This window comes from Vombatus ursinus, unplaced genomic scaffold (genome assembly GCF_900497805.2).
Source record: "Vombatus ursinus unplaced genomic scaffold, bare-nosed wombat genome assembly UNPS02014813.1, whole genome shotgun sequence".
Lineage (NCBI taxonomy): Eukaryota > Metazoa > Chordata > Mammalia > Diprotodontia > Vombatidae > Vombatus > Vombatus ursinus.
The window spans coordinates 10163685-10176815 of NW_020954591.1; the positions used below are offsets into that span (position 1 = coordinate 10163685).

At 41.3% G+C, this 13131-nt stretch overlaps 1 protein-coding gene across 1 annotated transcript in view; it reads left to right on the top strand.

Moving 5' to 3' along the window:
- The first annotated feature begins 646 nt into the window (after positions 1-646).
- The window catches only part of KATNAL1 (katanin catalytic subunit A1 like 1), a 90996-nt gene continuing 78511 nt past the window's right edge, over positions 647-13131 (top strand). The window contains exon 1 of the mRNA XM_027835178.1: positions 647-791. The gene's annotated coding sequence lies outside the window, so the exon portion shown is untranslated. The remainder of the gene's footprint in view (positions 792-13131) is intronic.

Here is a 13131-nt window from a genome sequence, read left to right on the forward strand (position 1 = left end):
TGGAGTTTACCTCTAACCTTCTATAATTCCTCTTTGGGAATATTCTTCTGACAGGACTACCTGAGAAACAGGACAGATTCAAATCGATAATTGTGATGACGTTACTTTGTTCTTTCAAACCCTTCCATAGAACTCCAAGAGTATTCTTAACACTGTCTTATTAATGACTCATTCTCACCTATGTTCCTATGAATTGACGTGCAAGAAGGAGCTCCCATTGTACAGATCAGGAATCTTTGACACGTAGGAGGTATTGGCTTCTGGTCCAAAGCCTCCCGTGGCTCGCAGGGTACGGCCAAGACTAGACCCTGCCAGTCACGACAGCAAGGTGTCATGATGGGGCAGAAACTGAAAGCCTGCAGCTTGGATGGGACGTCATGGAGGCAGGCCTTGGTTGGGCAGCTTAAAAGATAAAGTTTGCCACCATGTCCTTTCCCCCTCCCCCTTTTACCATCCCCTTTCCCCCTTCCTCTCCCCCCCGCCCCCCCGCCTCCCCGCCTTGTCCCTCCTTTCCCCCCTCTCCTCTCATTTCCCCCTCCCCTCTCATTCCCCCCTCCCTCCTCTCCCCCTCCCGGAGCAGCTCGTGGCTCCGCCCCTTCATCAGACTCAGCTCGCGCTCCGTCCTCTCTCCCCACACCTCCGCCCGCCGCCACGCCCGTCCCGCTGCTGCCATGGTAACCATACGCGCACTTCACGGACTAACGGAATCGTCGTAATCGTTGGTACGGACCTGCGGCCCCCCACATCACCTGGACCAAGGCACATACTGTTCTCCGGGGCGCGACGTTTAGGTAAAGAGACTAGGGGAGTTTGAGGACTGCTGGGAAAGCGGGGGTGGGGTGAGGGTGGGGAGGAGAAGGTTGATCCCTCCCTCGCCTCATCATCGCCCAGGCCCGAACTCCGGGCCATAGTCCGAGGGTGCTGCGGGGTTCGGGGCTCGGCTTTGCAGGAGAGAGACAAGCGCGAAGGCCTCGCACTGCATCGTGGGAAATGTAGTTCGGCCTTTCTTCCGTCTCGCGCTCTTTTGCTGGGGGGCCTAAAGGCAGAGGACTACAAACCCCAGCGGGCGTGCCAGGGCGGGGGCAGCCGACGGGAGATGGCTATGTAGGGATAAGCATTCCCATTTTCTTTTTATCCATCTTCCTAGTGTCTATTTGGATGGTCATCTAATGCTTTAAAAAGGAAAGGTGGAAGTGGGACCTGGGTTGCTCCTTAACCCCTACTCCCTCATCCCTCCATCCTCCCATTCCACCGCAGTGGTTCTGCAGCCTCCCCTGGGCCACCGCCCTCCACACTACTAAATGAACCTTCTCCCTCCCCTCCCCCACGCCCCCAAGTGCACGCACTTGGGCCTGCCAAGAAGCAGTGACCCCTTTTTCTGTTTGCAGAGCCTTAGGTATGTCCGTTGTTGGAGGATAGAGGAAGACAGGATATATTCAAGGAGGCTTTTTCTGATATTGCAGCAGTTTAGTAGCTTACATTTGTTCTCAATTGCTTAAAGCTTTTCTAAGTATTGCTTTATAAGATTTAATAATAATCTGCTTAATAACCTGTGCCAGTCCCCGTGCCCAGACGTGGGAACAAAAGGAGAGACAAAAACAAGCAAAAAATAATAATAGCTTTTATATAGTGCCTACTATTCGCCAGACAATTTAAAAATATCATCTCATATCCCAACAACTCTGGGAGCTACATGCTGTTATCCTTATCTTACAGTTGAGGAAACTGAGGCACACAGAGGTTAAGTGGCTTGCCCAAGGTCACACACCTTTTAAGTGTGGATTTGAATCCTTGTCTCCCAGATTCTAGGCCCATCCATTCTACTGTGTCACTTAGCTGTTCACCAAAACATTTCCTAGCTCTCAGAGAGTTCAGTCTAAGACAACATGCAGACAACCACGTACAAACAAGATAATACGTACAATATAAATTGGAGGTAATGTACAGAAGGAAGATAAAAGCAGTAAGGAAGGTAGGGAAATTTCAGAGCTAGAAAGACTTTGTAGGTCATCTAGTCCAACCTCCTTCATTTAAAAGATAAGAAAACTTGGATCAGACAAATGACTTGTCAAGGTCACACAGCTAGTAGATGGCAGGTTTAGTACTAGACTTTGTCTTTCATGACTTCTTGTCCCATCCTCTTTCCACACTTAACTTTATTCCTACCAAAAATAATCATTGCTAGAGTAGGAAGGTTTGAGAGTTATTGAGTTTTCCAGGTGGTGGAATACACAAGAGATAGAATAGTCTGGTTATTAAACAGTGAATTGGTATTTTCCATCACTTTACATTAAATGAGATCACAGAGCCAGTTAGGGAGTCAGGAGAAATAACACAAAGCTATTCAGGGAATGTCTGAACCTATCACATGTTTTATCTGCTTCTGGAGCTCATATTGGTGGAGACTTAGGATTGGAAGTCAGGAGTCTAGATTACAGCCCTAACTCTTGGAACTAATAATAAAAATAACAGCAACACTGATAATTAGTAGTAGTAGCAGTAGTAGTTATTAGATAGTGCTTGACATTTGTAATATGTTTTAAATGCATGATTTCATTTGAGCTTCAAGAATCCTGTGACATAGGTTCTACAGATATTGTTAGCTCTATTTTACAGATAAGGAATAAATGAAAAAGCATTTATTAAGCTCTTACTATGTGCACTGTACTAAGTAAGTGCTGGAGATATAAAAGAAAGACAGCCCCTGCTCTCAAGGAGTTTACATTTCAATGGGGGAGACAACACTCAAAGGGGGAGTGGTGGTAAGTTAGAGGCATTTTGGTTTAGAAAGTTAATGGATGGTGATTGAGATCACAGGGGAGTACATCACAAAATCACAGAATTTTAGAGGGGATAAAGAACTCAAGAGGCCATCCAGGCCAACCCATACATTATAGGAATACTCCTCACTATGAAAATTGGACAAATTTTTTCCAGTCTCTGCTTTAAGATCTCTGAGGATGGCCCCCCTAGTCAGCCCATTCCACTTTGGGACAGCTTTATTAGGAAGCCTCAAATTCTTCTGTGCAACTTCCACTTGCTCCTGGTTCTGCCCTCTGGGGCCAAAAAGAACAATTACAGGTGCTCTTCCACATGACAGCCCTTCACATACTTGAGGAATTGTTGTAACTGCTCAAAGTGTTCTCCTCTCCCAGAGAAAAGTTCTTATTTCTTTCAACCAATGCTCATATGACATGGGCTCAAGACGTTTTACTCTCTTGGTTGCCTCCTCTGGACATTCTCTAGTTTGTAAATATTTTTCTTAAACTTTGGTGCCTAGAATGCAATATTCTAGATAAGCTACAGGACAGAGTAGATTACAGAGTACAATACAGGATAGATCTTTAAGCCTGGAGTCAGAAAGACCTGAGTTCAAGTGCTGTTTTAGATGCTTATTAGATATGTGGCCCATGGCAAGTTACTTAGTCTCTGTCTGCCTTGGCTTCCTCATCTGTGAAATGGAGATATTAATAGCACCTACCTCCCAGGGTTGTTGTCACATTATCAAATGAAATAATATTTATTAAGGGCTTAGCATAATAGTAGGTACTTAATAAATGCTTGTTCCCTTCCTTGACCTGCTCATTTCTGGAAGTTCTGCCTCTCTTTTTTTGGGTAGGCAATGGGGTTAAGTGACTTGCCCAGGCTTGCATGACTAGTAAGTGTTATGTGTCTGAGGCTGGATTTGAATTCAGGTCCTCCTGAATCCAGGGCTGGTGCTGCATCCACTGAGCCACCTAGCTGCCCCAAAGTTCTGCCTCTCTTAATGCAGCCAAAGATGTCATTAGCTTCTTTGGCTACCATATCACACTGCTGATTCATATTGAGTTTGTAGGCCACTAAACCCTCCATGTCTGTTGCAGAACTGTTGCTGCCTCCTGCATCTCATACTTGTCAGGCTGATTTTTTTTGTACCCAATTTCTTTCTTTTTTTTTATTAACTTATTTTGATTTATCAATAATCACTTCCATATGCTTTTGAGTTTAAAATTTTTCTCCCCCTTCCTCCCCACCACCCTCCCCAAGATGGTGTACAATCTGATATAGACTATACATTTACATTCATATTAAACATGTTTTCACATTAGTGGTGTTGTAAGTAAAAATTAAAACCAATAGGAGGAATTTTGTACCCAATTTCAAGACTTAGATTTACTTCTGTTGAATTTCATCTTGTTAGAGTCAACCTAATGCTCTAGTCTGTCAAGATACTTTTGGATGTGTTAGCTGTTCCTACTAGCTTTGTGTCATCTGCAAATTTGATGAACCATTATCCAAGTCATTGGTGAATTTAAATAGCACAGGGCCAAGTACTAATCTCTGGGGTACTCTCCTGGAGATCTCTTCCCATGTTGGTATCGAACACATCAATAGCTACTTTTTGAGTCTAGCCTTCTAACCAGCTCTGAGTCCATCTAATTGTATTATTATATTACTATTATATCTTGCTGTAGTCTAGTCTGCATCTCTCCATCTCCTCCATAACAATAGTGTATGAAATACTTTATCAAAAACTTTGCTAAAATCTAAGTAAAATCTATTTACAGTATTTTTCTTCTGTATTAGTTAGTAATCCTGTCAAAAAAGGATATTAGATTAGCCTGGCCTGATGTGTCAGAGGCAGCTAGGTGGTGCAGTGAATAGAGCTCTGGACCTGGAGTCAGAAAGAGCTTAGGTCAAATCCGGCCTCAGACATTTATTAGCTGTGTGAGCCTGGGCAAGTCACTTAACCACTGTTTGCCTCAGTTTCCTCTTCTGTGAAATGGGGATAATAATAGCACCTAACTTCCGGGGTTGTTGTAAGGATAAAATGAGATAATAATTGTAAAGTGCTTAGTACAGTGCCTGGTACATAGTAGGCATGTTGTAAGTATTAGCTATTATTATTATTATTATTGTTACATATTCTTGGTGAAGCCATGCTGACTTTTTCTAGTCACTACTTCGCTTTGTACATGTTTGCCAGCCATTTCTTCAATGCAGGTGTTCTTAATATGGGGTCCTTAAACTTGGCTGGAAAAAAAATACATCTTTATTTTTACTCAGCTGAAATTTAGCATTTCCTTCAGGTAAGGTTAAAAAAATATATTCTGAGAAGGGTTTCGTTGGTTTTACCAGGCTGTCAAAGGGTCCGTGGATGACAAAAAAGGTTAAGAATCCCTGCTTTAATGATTGAAATACCCATCCAGTAACGATGGTAGAGTTGATTTGATCATGGTTCATGGTTCCAAAAAAGTGGAGTGAGGAGAGGGCAAGAGGAAAGGGTCCATGGAAGTGTCTAAGGCTTCTGGTGAGGCTGTGGAGGATGGGACCAGAGAGTAAGGAGTGAAGAGAATCAAGGTGTCTGGTGCTTTCCTTGAAGTATTCTCTCTATTCTCACATAGAGAGGGGACATGCACAGAGATTGTTGCTTTTGAACCCAAGACAGGTAGTGATAAGCTGATAGATACTCAGCTATTCTTGGTCCCTTAGAATAATGGAATCCTAGAGTTTAAAGTTACCATTACTCTCCTGCAGTACCCTGTCTGCTAGGGCACCCTGTTTGGGGATCATGTGTGTAAAAGATACATGTAAATATGTAGATTACTTTTTCTCCTTTATTGGGAACTCTTAGGTCTTATCATCAGGTCAGAATAGGAATTACAGTAAAAGTATGGATATGAAATTTAATTTCTAAATATTACACACTTTTTTGGACATAGTATCAGTTCAGTATTTTGAAACATATCATCTATTACTGAGTATACTAATGTCCATTCACATTTTGTTGAAATTTGCAGAATGTTAGCATGCACAAACGTCATACATACCAGGGGCCACATTCCAATTTCTGTGAAAATTGTTGTGCTTTGCAGAATATTTCTGGCTTATTTGGGCAGAAAGGAGGCAATTAAACATTCTATCATAATAACAGTGCTTTTCATCCATGGTGAAATGTCAGCAAGTATATCTGTGACTTCTTCAAAAGCAGTTTTCTCATGCTTTCTAAGACCATATTAGATAATGTGTCCTGATAAGGATTTTTTTTTTTTTTGGCAAACATCTGGCTTGACTAAGAGGTTGTTCATTCATGGAATAGTTTTCCAAGGCAGGCTGTATAACTTCCTTTGATAGTATTTAAGATTCCCTTGTTTTTTGTTGATGTCACCCTGTCTAAAAATAGGGAGGTAGACTAAATAACCTTTTTAAAGCACATTTCCAACTTTGTAATTCTGCACATTATTAATTGGTTATCAAAAGTTCCTCTTAAGAAGCCAACTGAAATATAAACCCTAACTTGAAAGCTTTGTTTACATTAAACCTTTTCTTTGGTTCCTTTTAGTATTTTCCATAAACACTTCCTCTTTATGGTTGCCAAACTGTTTAGGTGTGGCAGGTACCCTTTGCATCATTGCTCATTAATGCTTAGTTACTAAATGCTGACTCAGATTCACTTCCAGATTAGGGTTTTTTAAGGGCACATACTCGAGGCCTTTAGCATGAGAATAGTCCAGCTCAGTATCTTGTCCATAGTAGACTCAGTTAAAATTTGTTTTAAATTCCCTTTGACAGACTTCAGCACAATGTAAATGTAAACACAAAAATAAAAAGTGTTTGTTTTACTCTGAAAGAATAATGCTTTATCTCATTTAAGCTTCACAGCAACCCTGTGAGGTATATACTACAGATGTGCAAAATGAGGCTTAGAGAAGTTAGGGACTTGCTCATGGTTGCATAACTAGTAAGTATCATCGGTAGAAGCTGAACCCAGGCCTTCCTAATTCCTGCACCCTGTGCACTGTGAGACAGAACACTACAACATACTGTCTTTCTAAGAATCCTTGGTGAACATGACATGGAATGATAGAGAACTTTAGAGGGGGAAAGGATTGTGGAGATCATCAGATGTAACAACTTCAATTAGTGTGTCAAACAAGTCAGTACAAAATTAAGGGCATTTAATAAGGCAACTTCAATGTTAGAGAGTCCCTATGTTATTATTATTGGTAGAAGGAAATAAAGTAATTTTTCCAAATCAGTTGCTTCTCTGATGATGACTGAAACAGACTAATTCTGATGAACTCTAGTGTACACTAAAGGGTATCAAGATAGAATTTCCTTTAAGATATGTTCATATCTATATAGATGTATATAAATCCAACTTTAGCTCATGCTATCATCTTTCAGATCTGATTGTACATTCCAATAGCCATTTCTAATTTGGGATCTTTCTATAATAATTGATGGTTTTGACGACTTTCTTTAATTCTGGATACTCTGCTGCCTTGACTACTGGGACAAAGCCACTTCTTCTTGGTTCCTTTGCTGGTGGCTGTCTCCTAAAGTCTCTTCTGCTGTCTTCTCTTTCTACATGGTCTTCCTTAGCAATCTCTTCCACTTATATTTCTTAAATTATTATCTTTATGAAGATGCTTCTAAAATCTGTAAATCCAATTCTAGCCTCAAGCCCAGGCTCCATTCCCACAACTCCAATTGGTTATTAGAAATATCAGCCTGAATGAAAACTTAGGAGACAGCTGACAGACATTTATTAAGCACCTACTATGAGCTAAGGGCAGGGGTGGGGAACCTGCAGCCTCGAGGCCACCTGTGGCCCTCTAGGTCCTCAAGTGCAGCCCTCTGACTGAATCCAAATTTCACAGAACAAATCCCCTCAATAAAAAGATTTGTTCTGTAAAACTTGGACTCAGTCAAAAGGCTGCACCCAAGGACCTAGAGGGCTCCATGTAGCCTTGAGGCCATAGCTTCCCTACCCCTTAGCCAGGCACTGTGCTAAGCTCTGGGTAAAGAAAGGCAAAAGACAGTCCTTGTTCTCAAGGAACTCAGTCTAATGGGAGAGACAGCATATATACATACCCATACACATATATGTTAAGTTGGAGAGAATAGAGGGAAGGCATTCGAATTAAGGGGGATTGGTATAGGTTTCTTATAGAAGATGAGATTTTAGCTGGGCCGTGAAAGAAGCCAGGGAAGTAAGGAGGTGGGGATGAACAGAGAGAGCATTCTGGGCATGGGGGCAGCTGGTGAAAATGATGTAAATTTAGAGATGGAATATCTAGTGTGAGAAATAACAAGGAGACCAGGTCGCTGGAATGCAGAGTATGTAGGGTAGAAGGGAGGGGAGGTGTACATGGTAAGAAGACTGAAAAGGTAGGAAGGAGCTAGGTTGTGAAGGCCTTTGAATGCCCAACAAGGGGTTTTATATTTGATTGTGGTGGTGATAGGGAGCTACTGGATTTTGTTAAATAGTAGGGGGAGATGACATGGTCAGACCTGTACTTTAGGAAGGTTAATTTGACTGCTGAGGGGAGGATGGATTGGAGTAGGGTGAGACTTGAGGCTGAGAGACTGACCAGAAGGCTGCTGCAGTAGTCCAGGTGTGAGGTGACTAGGACTGTCACCAGAGTGATGGAAGTATGAGAGGAGAGAACTGGGAAGAAATGTTACAAAGGTGAAATTGACAGGCCTTGGTAACTGATTGGATATGGGGGATGAGAGAGTGAGGAGTCAAGGATGATGCCTAGCTTGTGAGCCTGGGGTCCTGGAAGCATCGTGGTGCCCTAGACAATAATAGGGAAGTTTGGAAGGGGGAAGGTTTGGGAGGAAAGTAATAAGTTCAGTTCTGGATGTATTGAATTTAAGATGTCTATAGGACATGGAGTTTGAGATGTTCAGTAGACAGAGATGTGATATTGGAGGTTAGGAAGAAAGATTAGGACTGGATAAATAGATCAGAAAATCATCAACTGAAGGGTAGAAGAAGAGAAGAGGGTCCAGGACAGAGGCCTGGGGGTTAGCAGGCATGATGCGGACAAAGATCTAGCCAGAGGGACGAAGGAGTGGTCAGAGAGATCAGGAAAACCTAGAGAGGAGAGATTCAGGGAGAAAAGGGGGCAGTGTCAAAGACTGCAGAGGGGACAGGAAAGATGAGGACTGAGAAAAGCCATTGGATTTGGCAATCAAGAGATCATTGGTAACTTTAGAGGGATCTATTTCAGTTGAATGATGAGATCTGAAAGCCAGACTGCAGAGAGTTTAGAACAGTGAGAGGAATGGAAGATGGCCTTCTGAGGAGTTTAGCCACAAAAAGGAGGAGAGATAAGGGATTAGTGGGGATGGACAGATAAAGTGAACATTTTTGAGAATGGGGGAGACATGGACATATTTGTAGGCAGTAGGGAAGTAGCCACTAGACAGGGAGAGATTGAAGATAAATGAGAGAATGGGGTTGATGGGGGGGCAAGGGGCAATCTGTTGGAGAAGTGCTGTTAAAACTGAATTCCTTGTTGCCTTTAGGGTAAAATGCAAAAAATGCAAAAAAAAAAATGCAAACTGGCATTTGAAGTCTTCAGCTGACTGAATCCTACCAACCTTTCCAGTTTAATGTCAGACTGTTCTCCTTCATAAACTCTCTGTCCCATGCACACTGAATTAATATCTGTTTCTGAACCTGAGTATTTATCTATTACCTCTGTGCTTTCATACTGCTGTCCCTGATTCATAGAATTCATTCTCTCCTCACCTACACTTTTAAAAATCCTTGACTTTTTTCAGAGATCAGCTCAGGTGCTACCTTCTCTGGGAAGCCTTACTTCCATTTAGTGCTCCTTTCCTTAATTTACTTTGTCTTCTACTTAATTTTTGTAAATGAATGCCTTCAGTAGAACTTATGTTCTTCGAAGGTAGGGTTTTTTTTTCTTCTTAATATTCCTGGTAGTTAGGTCAGTACCTTTCATGTAGTAGGCAAAACAAATATTTATTGACTTGAACTTACCATCTCCCCTAACCCCAGAAAACAACTTGGCCTTTCCGCTAACTCTTCAAAAGATGAAAGAGTATAGCCTGCAAACTCTAGGCCAGTGAGCTTGAATTTGATTCCTAGGATTGGATCATCAAAAAGATGATTGGTGAACATCTTAAGAGAAAACAAAGACCCCCAGCACAGCTTCTTTAAGAATAGGGAATCACAGGGGCAACTAGGTGGTGCAGTGGATAGAGCATGGGCCCTGGAGTCAGGAGGACCTGAGTTCAAATTTGGCCTCAGACACATAACACTTATTAGCTGTGTGACTCTGGGCAAGTCATTTAACCCCCAATTGCCTCACAAAAGAAAAAAAAAAGAATAGGGCATCGTAAACTGACCTCATTTCTTTCTCTCTTTTCTTTCTTTCTTTTTCAGGATTACTAAACTAGTAGATGGGGGGAATGTTGTGGATATAGTTTGCCTAGATGTTAGCACTGTTTTCATGGAGAAAAAAGGTGGGGAGGCATCATACAATTGGATGGTTTCAGAGCTGGTTGGAGGACTAGTGGAGTACTCTAGAGATCTGGGCTTCGCACTGTGCTATTTAACAGGTTTTTTTTCCCCAGTGATTTGAATAAAGGCATAGATGACATGCTCATCTATTTTCAGATGACACGAAGCTGAAAGGGTTGGCTAACACAATGGATGACAGAGTCAGGATCTAAAAAGATCTTGATCATTAGGTTGCATCTAATAAAATGAAATGCAACAAAGATAAGGTAAAGCCTGATACTTGGTTATAAAAAGCTTCACAAGTGCAAGATCAGGGAGGTGTGGTTAGAGATCAGTTCTAAAAATGGACTGGAGTTTTTAGTGCATCTGCAAGCTCAATATAGATCAGCAAAGCTGATGAGGTCTTGGGCTGTGTTAAAAAAGCATAGCTTCAGGGGCAGCTAGGTGGTGCAGTGGATAGAGCACAGGCTCTGAAGTCAGGAGGATCAGAGTTCAAATGCGGCCTCGGACCAAACACTTGACGCTTACTAGCTGTGTGATCCTGGGCAAGTCACTTAACCCCTATTGCCCAAAAGAGAAACCAAAAACAAAAACCAAAAAAAACCCCATAGCTTCCTGGAGGTGGTGGCTTCAATGTGTTCTGCTATTGTGCTCTTGTGAAACCTTGTATAGAGTACTATGTTGAGCTCTGAACACCATGGTTTAAGAAAGACATGATAAACTGAAGAGTGTCCAGAGGAGAACCATCAGGATGGTGAGGGTCTTGATCCTATGTCATATGAGCATTGGTTGAAAGAACTTGGGGATGTTTCTTCTGGAGAGGAGAAAACTCATAGGGTAACAATTGTCCTTGAATATGTGAAGAGCCGTCATGTGGAGGAGTGCCTGTACTTGTTCAGTTTGGCCCCAGAGGGCAGAACCAGGAACAGGTGGAAGTTGCAAAGAAGGAGATTTGGACTTGATGGCAGGAAAAACTTTCTTACCAATTAGAGCAGTCCCAAAGTGGAATAGGCTGTGTAGAGAGGCATTGGGTCCCCCTCTTTGTAAGGCTCCCAGTGGAGGCTGTCAGGTTTGTTATACTACACATTAGTTCTGTCATGTTGGATTATATCTCCATTGAGGTCCCAAACACCTCCCAGATTTTATGATTCCTCTCAGTCGTACAGGCAGGGCATTGAACCCTCATGCTTGAAAGAAAAAAATCAGGAAGATTAATTTGACTAAATTTAAAAAAATGAAAGAAATTTCATCCTCCCCATAACCTCCATATCCAGGCATTTACTAAAGCTTGACATCTGACTTGTTCTTTCTTTTCTTACCCTAATCACTCTAGGATAAGTCCTTAGTTCTTTTTGCCTAAGCTATTATAACTTCCTAAATGATTTCACTTGCCATCCTTTACACATTTGTTTGTCAAATTATTTTCCCAATGTAAAGGCCTGTGTTTATCACTCCCCTGCTCAAAAATCTTCACTTTTCACTGTTGACTGTGGTAATGGTTTCTAGTGTGTACCATGGCCCTCTGGGGGACTGAAAAAAAATTTTTTTTAAGGAGTCTAGAATAGGGATAATAGAACCGTGATTTCATTAGTATGTGGAACACCCAGGAGGAATCTCCCTTGTCAGTGAAGGTTAGCACCTTCTCTGAAATTTAGTCTTAGAGAGCTCCCTGTAACGTTGAGAAGTTAAGTGAGTTGCTTTAGGTCTCCCAGCTAGCATGTGTCAGAATCAAGACTTGACCTGAAGACTTCTTGGCTTTGAAGCCAGCTCTATTCACTGTATCACGCTGCTTCTCTTTGTAAGGAGGCTGTGAATCCACAAATAAGTAAATGTATTTTTTGTAGACTGAATAAATAACACATCTGTGCTATTTAGATTAGTAAGATATGTTAAATATTTATGTAAGTCAATTCATTTGTAAGTGCTAATGTTTTTGGTCATAATTTTTTTTAATCGTTGGATATTACTAATAGGACAATTACTATTGTGTGGTTCTAAATTTTTTTTTAATATTAAAAAGATTGGGAGCTACTGGGAGCTAATATCACCTTTAGCATGCCATTTAAGGAACCTATATTGTCAGTTTTTTAAAATAATATTTTATATTTTTTCCCCAATTACCTGTAAAAACAATTTTTAGCATTTGCTGTTGGGTTTTTTTAAGTTTTGAGTACCAAATTCTGTCCCTCCTTCCTTTTTCTCCCGCCTCCCTGAGACGGTAAACAATCTTTATATATGTGTAATAATGTAAAACATTTCCATATTAGTCATTTTGTGTAAGAAGATTTGAACAAAAAAGAAAGAAAGAAAGTGAAAAATAGCATGCTTCAGTGTGTATTCAGACATCATCTCTTTCTCTGGAGGCAGCGTTTTTCATCATGAGTCCTTTGGTGTCTTGGATCATTGTACAGTTATCCCTTCATGTTGTGGGGGTTGGGGGTATGGTGCCCCTTAGATCTGGAAAATCCATGTAAATTTTTTTGGCCCAGAGAAGAAGTCTGAATTTTTTCTCTTTCTTTTATGGAGTGTTTACAGTACTTTATTGTAAAATTTGGGTTGATAATATGCATATATACATATAATTTATGCATTTCTGAGTTTCTAAACTTTTTCTGTGTCATCTGCTGGCCTTCGCACGTTGCCTGTGGCTTCTGCAAAACTCCCTCAGAATTCCCATCTACTTTCTTATGCTGACCTGCGATGTCAAAACTGAGATGGGGAAAGTTGCAATATGGAAGGGATAACTGTATTGTTGAGAATAGCTAAGCCATTCACAGTTCTTCATCGTACAGTATTGCTGTTATTGTATACAGTGTTCTGGTTCTGTCACTTCACTTTGTATCAGTTCATATAACTCTTTCCAGGTTTTT